This window comes from Sebastes umbrosus, chromosome 4, assembly GCF_015220745.1.
Source record: "Sebastes umbrosus isolate fSebUmb1 chromosome 4, fSebUmb1.pri, whole genome shotgun sequence".
Lineage (NCBI taxonomy): Eukaryota > Metazoa > Chordata > Actinopteri > Perciformes > Sebastidae > Sebastes > Sebastes umbrosus.
In genome coordinates, this window is record NC_051272.1 from 9599846 (window position 1) to 9609946 (window position 10101).

At 39.6% G+C, this 10101-nt stretch overlaps 1 long non-coding RNA gene across 3 annotated transcripts in view; it reads left to right on the top strand.

The window, feature by feature from the left end:
• The window catches only part of LOC119486410, a 60146-nt gene extending 59084 nt beyond the window's left edge, over window positions 1-1062 (top strand). For all 3 annotated transcript variants that reach the window (XR_005206531.1, XR_005206529.1, XR_005206530.1), the window contains one exon: window positions 1-1062. This is a non-coding gene — a long non-coding RNA (uncharacterized LOC119486410).
• Window positions 1063-10101: the final 9039 nt, after the last annotated feature.

Here is a 10101-nt window from a genome sequence, read left to right on the forward strand (position 1 = left end):
GTCCCTGGCTGCTCTCCGGGCAGAGATGCCCCACTATTGTTGGTTTGGCCCCTCCTCATCTGTGCCCAACAGGACTCTCAATTACTGGACCAAACAGCAGATTAAGTCCTACACAGTGAACAGAAGCAGAACTACAATCATGTGGGTATAATTTATAAATGTTTTTAATGGAGGAAAAGAGTTTTTTTCTTGACTTTAGACGTTGATATCTCCACAGTGGCTCAACAGATTTTTACTATTTGAAACGTCCACCTCCCTTCGTTCTTTTGCAAAACTGCGAAGATAGCCCTTACCAATCACTTATGAGTCCTTATGAGGGATGAGTCCTAGCAATGAATATGATTTAAATGCTAATGCTAGTATGGCAACATACTAACAATGACAATGCTAACATGGAGATGTTTAGCAGATATAATGTCTAACATGATCACTATCTGAGTTTATTACACGGCTTTGTTGAATACTCGATTCTGATTGGTCAAGCACGTAACTACGGCCCTGCTTCCCAACACCGTGGTGACCCTGGGAAAGGTGTTGAGCTCCAGTCAAATTTTTCACACCCGTCTGTCTCCTTCCAGCTGAGAAAACATTATTATTAGTATTATTCAGACTGTCAGTACAGCCTCTCCTCTGCATCAGCACCGCAGAAATGTCCAGAATCATCAGTTTACGGCTGCACAAACAGGCGGACTCGACACCAAAGTTGACTTTATATTACACTTCCTAACAGGCCACAGTCCAGTAATATCACCTGATCCTAACTGTGGAGTCGCTTACACAAACTGTAGATGAAGTCAAAGAACATTCAACTCAAGAGAAACAACTGAGCAGATGGTAAAGAAATCCCTTCAAACGTTTTTTGCCCTCAGTGGGTTCAAAGAGTGAACCCAGTGCAAGACGCAGAAAAGTTCAGCCCTGTTCATTTTCAATGGGAGGCAAGTCAAACGTCTCTCAATGCGTTGTGAGATAGCGGCGACACAGGACTGACCAGCTACACACAAAAAGAGAGTTGTTGGTCGAAAGTTGAAAAATTTTAATAATATAAATAAAATGGCAAAGGAAGGAAGTTTCATAGTGATTTGCAGAGAACTGACAGAAACGACTGTGGATAAATGTTTGTAATGAGAATATCTTTATTGTAGTTTCTGAGGTCCCTCCTTTGTGTCTAATGCCTCCAAAACTACATATACAAACAAAAAAGGAAATGCTGTTTGGCACAAAGTCACGTAGATTGTCTCATGGCTGGCTCTGGCCCTTTTGGTGTTCTAGGCGAAATTCGGATTTCGGTGCAGTGGTGTTGCCGCTCAAGGTCTAGGGTTAGGGTTCTGGGGGTTGAACCCTAACCCTAGCTCTTGAGCGGCATAAACCGGATACTAGTGGGATAAACCGCAACAAACATCAGATAACACAATGGTTTTAAGACAAAATTAAGATTTTTGTCTTCATACAACGCTCCAAACTTACACTAAATAGCAGATGGCTTTTGTTGCCTGTTGGGCTGCAGTTTGCCATGTTATGATTTGAGCATATTTTTTATGCTAAATGCAGTACCTGTGAGGGTTTCTGGACAATATTTGTCATTGTTTTGTGATGCTAATTGATTTCCAATAATAAATATATACATACATTTGCATAAAGCAGCATATTTGTCCACTCCCATGTTGATAAGAGTATTAAATACTTAACAAATCTCTCCTTAAGGTACATTTTGAACAGATACAAAAATGTGCGATTAATTTGCGATTAATTATGGACAATCATGCAATTAGTCAGGATTAAATATTTTAATCGATAGACAGAATACAGGCTAAGAGAAGGCCAAATGTTTGGATATTATTTGCTTATACAAGTGTTCCAAGTCAGACTCATTGAACCCTTTTAACTGCAACAATTTACTGTAAATGGCTCATTTCAACTTGCCTGAGAGAAAACTATAAATGCAAGAAAATTGTTGTTTACCACAAATTCTCTTAAATGACTCATACTTGAGAAGAATCTGTACGTACAAGTTGTTCTTGCATAAGGTACAGGTGGTACAGCAGACGGCTCTGCCACACACAGACATCCTGCAGCAGCGGCTTGGTTTCATAATGCAGAGCTGTGGAGGTAAGAGAGTTCCTGTCAGCTGGAAATGCTGAGCAGAGCGGGTTGATGTTAGTACTGGACACGCAGAGCTGGAGGGAACAAGATGAAGGGTGGTTTCCATAACGCCTCGTCATCAGTCCAAAGTATTTACATTGAACAAGCTAGCATGCAAGCTTTCAGACCTCTCTCACACCTACTATAAGGTGGTGTATTTGATGCGATCAGCACTTAGACAGATTATTGTAATCTGACCGATCTATCCAAACATTCTGTGGAATTGTTGGACACAATAAAACGGTGAAAACGTGCCTGAAATAAAACACATAGGAGCTGCACTAATGGGACATTTTGTATTTATTGATCTGCTTTTGTCTGGAGTCTGTATGCCATTTAAATTAAATTAACTCTGTGTGTGTTCAGTGCAGCCAGGGCGTCAAATACCAACACTTGGGCAGTGGCCCTCAGCCTCTTGATACCAACGCACAAGGCTCCCTTTAGTGTCTGTATGAGACGCACCAGGCTTTCAACTAACTCCAATATACACTCATTAGTGTGATTATTAGACGCTCAGAGCAACGGGCGTAGTATAAAGAGCAAGAAGTCCTCTAAGGGTGGAACAAACGCAGAACTTTTACTCAGGGCGTTCGTGTCATGTGTGAAACCAAAAGTTGAGATATTTTTACTGGTGATGTTATGTTCTTTTTAAAAAAAAATTACTTACTCCCGCACACACTTTTCTCTGCTTTATTAGTCAACGTTTCGGTTCTGACACATGTCACGCTACGCCACTGAGTCACATGACGTTACCTCTGTTGCTTACCTTACGTTACAAGCATACCTATTTTAAGTCAAACCATGATGTTTTCTCTAACACTACAGATCTTTACAACACTTGGGGCGTGGCAAGTAAACTATATGAAAATGCAAAATACTCGCCTGCGAATATTTTATGTCTAGGGCTTTTATTGTGAAAAAAAAGTGTCGCTTTTTTGCAGTGCAATATTCATGTTCTGTGTGAAAGTGTTCTTGACAAAAACAGTTTTGTTGCCTAAACCTAACTGCCCCCATTTCACAAAGTTAACCATGTGCGAAATGTCTACGTCAAGATACTACTCAAAAGGCTGCCCATGACGTTGTTACAGTGACGCCAGGGATTCTGCCCAAGCGACAAAATATGATGAGTAAAGATGAGATCACGTTGTTCAGTCTTTTGAGCCAGGTTTTTTTAATCTAGAGATGTCCGTGAAATAACTCAACAATTAGGGCTGTCAATCGATTAAAATATTTAATCACAATTAATCTCATAATTGTCCATAGTTAATCCAGATTAATCACAAATTACACATTTTTTATCTGTTCAAAATGTACCTTAAAGGGAGATTTGTCAAGTATTTAATACTCTTATCAACATTGGAGTGGACAAATATGCTGTTTTATGCAAATGTATGTATTTATTTATTGTTGGAAATCAATTAACAACACAAAGCAATGACAAAAATTGTCCAGAAACCCTCACAGGTACTGCATTTAGCATAGAAATATTCTCAAATCATAACATGGCAAACTGCAGCCCAACAGGCAACAACAGCTGTCAGTGTGTCAGTGTGCTGACTTGACTATGACTTGCCCCAAACTGCATGTGATTATCATAAAGTGGGCATGTCTGTAAAGGGGAGACTCGTGGGTACCCATAGAACCCATTTTCACCCCTTTACTCCTTTAACCTCCTTTGCAACAAGCTAGTATGACATGGTTGGTACCAATGGATTCCTTTGATTTTCTAGTTTCATATGATGCCAGTAACTTCACTCACAAATTTGCGTTAACTCGTTTTTATTGAGTTAACTTTGACAGCCCTATCAACAATGGATGGATGTCATGAAGTTAACTTCACGATCCTTAGAGGAGGAATCTGCTACAGACTTTATGGTTGGATTATGCTGGAAAAGCCGAACGCCCTCAAACACTCAAAGGCACAGTGAGAGCCAGCGGTCATAGAGAGGAAGGAGACACAATGTTGTTTAAATACGGCGATAATGGAGCACATTTTCAGACAGTCTCTCCTTGAAGACGTTCATAGTGTTGCATTTATTCATTTGTTCTCGCCAAAAGTGCCAACAAGTAGTTGTGAGAGGAATGAAAAAGAAGGCCCTGCTGACTTTCTCCCCTCCACACGCCTCTCCATTCACTGTGTAAAGTGGCCGTGATCATCAGACCGTCTGATCTGTGATTGAACTTGTGAACAGGAAACAACACAGACAGACATGATGACTCCCATCATGCCGTTCTGGGGCAGTTTTGATTAGATTACACCGGCAGACTGAGAGCAGAGAGCCCAGGTTACGTCTGGGCCACAGAGGAGGATTCTGGGAAGAGGGCGTTGTTGCCCTCAGATGCTCTTCACATTAGTCTGAACCTTTTTGTTTAACTGATGGATGGTGATGTGGAGGAAGTCAGCAAATCCTTTACTGAACTAAAAACGATGATAAAACATGATGGAATAGTACAACAATTCCTGGAAAATAAAACAGCATTATATTCTAATCTGCAGAAATATGTGCAAAATTATTTTTTAAATTAAAATCTTACATGAATTTTCTCTTCAAAACTTTTTATTAAAATATTGATAGATATTTTAAATATTGTATTCATGCTTGTGTGTAATGTGGACTATATATATGAGGTGTGCAGCCCATCTGATTGGTCAAATGCCTCATTTAACCCTGCTGATTATCATCATTAATCAAAGACAGAAACAGGTTGTCATCAATAGTGTGATAATGTACCTATAAATGTCATGGCTCCTCATTTACTACAAATCCTTTAAAGCTCAAATAGGAGCTGCTGTTCTGCTCAAGAGCACATAGACAGCATTTCATAAGGGAGCAGAGAGTAATTTAGCTTCACCTAATGAACAATTCCTTAAGTGGAAAGTAATTCATAGAAATTAAATTCAGCAGACAGAGAAGAGAAGCTGAATCATTAGTAAACTGTGGAGCATTAAAGCTCCAATTCTTCAACAGAGACTCATCTCAGACACGAATATGAATCTTTTATTCATCAACAGAATGAAAATATGCCGAAAAGACAGTTTGGAGACAGATTGAGCATCTTCATAAATGTTTCCTCTTTTTCTTTTATGATGTCATGTGTGTTACAAACCTTCCTGTTATCAACGGTGTTGAACAGTTTGGGTGAAATCAGAGGAGAGGACAGGTTGGACAGCGCAGTGTCTAACGCCATCTAGTGGCGCCATCTCGTCAGACACACTGAACCCCAAACTTTACACACAATTTCATTCCATTTCAGTCAAAATAACTGAGATTCTTCTTACAAACTCTTCTGCAAACACATCACAAAAACCTATTTAAATTATTTTTTTTTTTAAATATTTTTCAGGATCATTTATGAGGAAGTATAAAGAGCAACAAACGCCCTGTATGGAGGAGGTCGGGGTAGATGGATGGATAGTTGTGTTGCCTAAACCTAAAGTTGTCCGGTAAAGACCGAAGTTTATTTTTAAAAGATTGTGCATGTAGCGGAATTTAACACGTGTTACTGGACATTAAAAGGAAAACTTAACTTAAGGTCCTGACACACCAAGCTGACGGTCAGTCGTCGGACAGTTTGGCGCCGTCGGTGAGCTTCTGTCAGCCTAGTTTTTTGCGGTGTGTCCCGCACCGTCGGCTCTAGTCTGCCCGTTTCAGTTTTCTTTTGCAAATTCAGCATGTTGGCTTCTAGATTCGCCGTCCTCGGTCTTCTGGTTTCCTTTTTTGAATGATGAATACAGACTACTGCAGAACGTGCGTGCTAACTGTCGGCTGTAGTCTCTAGTTCTTTGATGTCGGCTTAGTGTGTCTGGGTCTTCACTTGTGACTTCCAAAACAATGACTTGGTCCCGCCTCTGGGGTGTTGATACATTTCACTCAAAACCACAAATATCAACCTCATGGTGGCACAAGAGGAAAAGTCAAGGGGTCACCAAAGTCATTAGGATTCATCATCGGAGCACCGTGAATAACCTCACCCAATTGTCAGATAAACCATCCAGTAGATGTTCCGATATTTCACAGAGAGAAGTGAAAACTTTAACCTGATGATGGTGCTTCATGAAGGATCATAAAAGCCATTAGAATTCATCCTCTGGGGACCATGAATGTTTTTTATCAAATGTCAACCCATCTTATCGTTGTTGAGATATTTCAGTCTGGATAACAGTGGACAGATGGACGGATGCTGCTATCATGGCTAAAAATATCTCAACACCTACTGAGTGTCGTGACATGTCCTGATTCCGGAGAGAAGACTCAAAGACTCTTCGACTTTGATGAAGACCCAGTTGGCGTTGAAACGTTTGTCTCTCCTGTTATAAGTTTGCCCTATTCTGTGAGCACCGGACAGGCCCACTATTCCTTGTGAAACGGTTAAAGCGTGTCTAACCCCCTTTCTTCAGGTCCTGATTCCAACCTTGCTCTCCAGACGATGAACCCTTTACGTTTTACACCTTTCCTTTAGCGCCACCCTCAACACAATCTTTCCGTTCTTATCTTCACTAGGTAAGGCTCTATAAGAATAGATAAACCACCAGGATGTTGTTGTTGTCCACCATTGTCAGATGGTGTCTGTAATGAACACTGCGGTCTGTATGGGACAGAAGCAGGACGTCACTCTTGTCACAATGCAGGTTCTGTGATAATTGTGAATGGACCTTTAACTTCTCTTGTTTGGCCTCCGCTCTGTGTTTTATACAGCAGAGCGTAGAAGCAGCTGGTCTACAGATTAGTGTTGATGTTAATGCTGCTGACGGGCTTTAACCCTGCAGCGTGCGGGTGGGAGCTGCAGGAAACCGATCTCCGCCGATGACCATCTGCCACCGCCGCCTTCACAACCCTCCTCCTTAATTTATTTGTTCTGATAAAGGAGTATCTGGACTTTTACCTTAAAAGTTAAAGTTAATTTGTCAAGACAGGATAACATTAAAGCTGTCCAGTATGATTCCCCTCTGGGATTTTAAACTACTTTTAAGAAATCGGTGGGGGTTTGCTCTTGTACATTGTTTTAAACTACCACTTTGGCACTTTTACACTTTTCACTTTTATAACTTGTATTCTATCGTGTCTTTGCATGAATGTCCTGTCTGCTGCTTTGTATTGTATTACTGTTGTGTCTTAACACAGTCTCATGACAGTTTGTGAAATTGTCACGGAATTGAATCTATTTGTTTTGTGTGCATAGACATGAGTTTTCCCTCAGCACGACTTTCAACAGGTGTGACACGTGTCAATTTGAGCTCCAGTCTTTTCAAAATAAAACTACTTAGTTAGGTTTAAGAAAAGATCGCGGTTTGGGATAAAATAACAACGGAAGTAGTGTAACTTAAGTACAAAAGTTACGTAATAAAAACTGCTTGGTTAAGTTTAGGAAAAGGTCCCGGAAGTGTAATTCTTTTTTTTTGTGTAATTTAAGTACAGAAGTTATGTGACAAATTAATCTACTTGTGGTTTCAAAGAGGACATGAACAGCAGTCTCCTGGGTGAAAGTCCTGTGTTTTTTGACCCACCCATCCACCCGACCTCCTCCGTATGTGGCGTTTGTCGCTCTTTATACTTCCCGGTTCACAATTGCGTGGATTACATACCAATTGATTTTGTGCTGAAATTCATGTCTATGTACACAAATCAATACATTACATTTTTTGACTATTTCACAAACTGCTCAGCAACTGGGCTGGTCTTAACCAGGTTTCTCTTGAGAATGAGACGCTGTGTCTCATTGAGATTACCTGTCTAAATCAAGGCTAAATAAATTTAAAAAATACTTTCACTTGAAGTCAGAACAGAGCTGCAGCTTGTTGGTTCTTTAATGTAGAGATCACAACATGTCTTGTAGTCACAATTTCAGGTGGGACTTAACATATGGAAGGATTATTTAAGTGTAAACCAATGGGATTTAATATATGGATTTTTCGGAATTAGGGCTGTCAAAGTTAAAACAATAATAATACGTTAACGCAAATTAGTTTTAACGCCACTAATTTCTTTACCGCAACTTGCAATTTTGTCATACTAGCTTGTCGAGAAGGAGGCTAAATAACGCTCCAAACTTGTAAATTTGTGCAAGGAAAAACTGGCATGACCATTCTCAAATGGGTCCCCTGACCTCTGACCTCAAGATCTGTGAATGAAAATGGGTTCTATGGGTACCCACGAGTCTCCCCTTTACAGACATGCCCACTTTATAGAATAGAATAGAATAGAATAGAGTAAAATAGAATATATGGCTTTATTGTCATCGTATAAAATACAACGAGATTCACAGTTGCCACTCCCTGTCAGTGCTTTAAAACAAATACTTGACAAGACTAAGACTAAGTTACAGCCCTAATAGGAATGTAGGTGATTTGGCCTGTAGTTGTTGATCTTATGGCTGCAGCAACAGATTGACATCTCCATCAATATTCATTCATTCGTTAAACCTTTATTTATACAATGTGGTCCAATGATAGTTGTTTATTCTCTATTGCATGGGCGACCTGTAAACACCAGGCAAAAAAACAGCAGAAGTGTTACAAAAAAGCAGCAAAGATTAAAGCAGACAGTTTGGGCTAAAAAGCCTCATTTAACCTTAAAGACCGGCACTCAAGGTCAAGTGTATTTGTTGACCCATAGGGGACATAGACCCTCAAATGCAGAAACACATAGCAAACAGAAGAAGGTCTGTTAACGCTTTTTACTCTGTTTTACGCTCTGTTTTGAATTTAGTAAACGTCCAGAACAAGATAATTATGTTATCTAGTAAAGCAATGAGTTTTACTAAACTGTAAACTGCAGAAGAGATGCCAGATATACCGGATGTTAACGGCTTTACAAATATTCATTTGAGTGTGCAGGTCTCTTCTCACTGACAGCGAGGGTCAAGTAACAGTACTGGCCAACACAATGAGTATCACCATTACAAACCCCCAGACCTGAGTCAGTGAAATATGACAGGCTTTGAGACTCCTCAACTCCTCCTCATCCTCCGCACTCCTCCATAAATAACTGACGTGGGACTTTCTATTATGCTGGTTTTGCATGTTACCATACCACTACCTTTTGCGCTACCCTCATTCCTACGATATAAACCAAAGTCTCTCTAAGCATATATGTATTTAAGGATATTGTTTTATTTTGTGTCATTTTATTAGGTTCTAATTTAAATATTTTTATTAGGGCTGTCAATGCATTCAAATATTTAATCGCAATTACCTGATAATTGTCCATAGTTAATCCAGATTAATCACAAATTACAAATTTTTGTATCTATTCAAAATGTACCTTAAAGGGAGATTTGTCAAATATTCAATACTCTTATCAACATGGGAGTGGACAAATATGCTGCTTTATGCAAATGTACATATGTATATTATTATTGGAAATCAATTAACGACACAAAACAATGACAAATATTGTCCAGAAACCCTCACAGGTACTGCAATAAGCATAGAAAATAGAAAACATGGCAAACTGCAGCCCAACAGGCAACAACAGCTGTCAGTGTGTCAGTGTGCTGACATGATTATGATTTGCCCCAAACTGCATGTGAGTATCATAAAGTGGGCATGTCTGTAAAGGGGAGACTCGTGGGTACCCATAGAACCCATTTTCATTCACATATCTTGAGGTCAGAGGTCAAGGGACCCCTTTGAAAATGGCCATGCCAATGTTTCCTCGCCAAAATTTAACAGAGGTTTAGAGCGTTATTCAGCCTCCTTGGTACCAATGGATTCCTTAAAATTTGTAGTTTCATATGATGCCAGCATCTTCTAGCTTTAAAACTTAGCCCCCTACAACCTCCAAAAGATCGATTGCTTTCATGTGTTAAATTAATCTTCTAACCTTATTGTTTCATAATCTAATCCACACTTTCATTAAAGCAGATATTTTGATGATGGTGGATACGGTGATTATTCATCATTTTAAAGTTGTTTTTTTGGGGGTTTTCACATTTTTTTGTATGCATTTAATGCAATGTAAT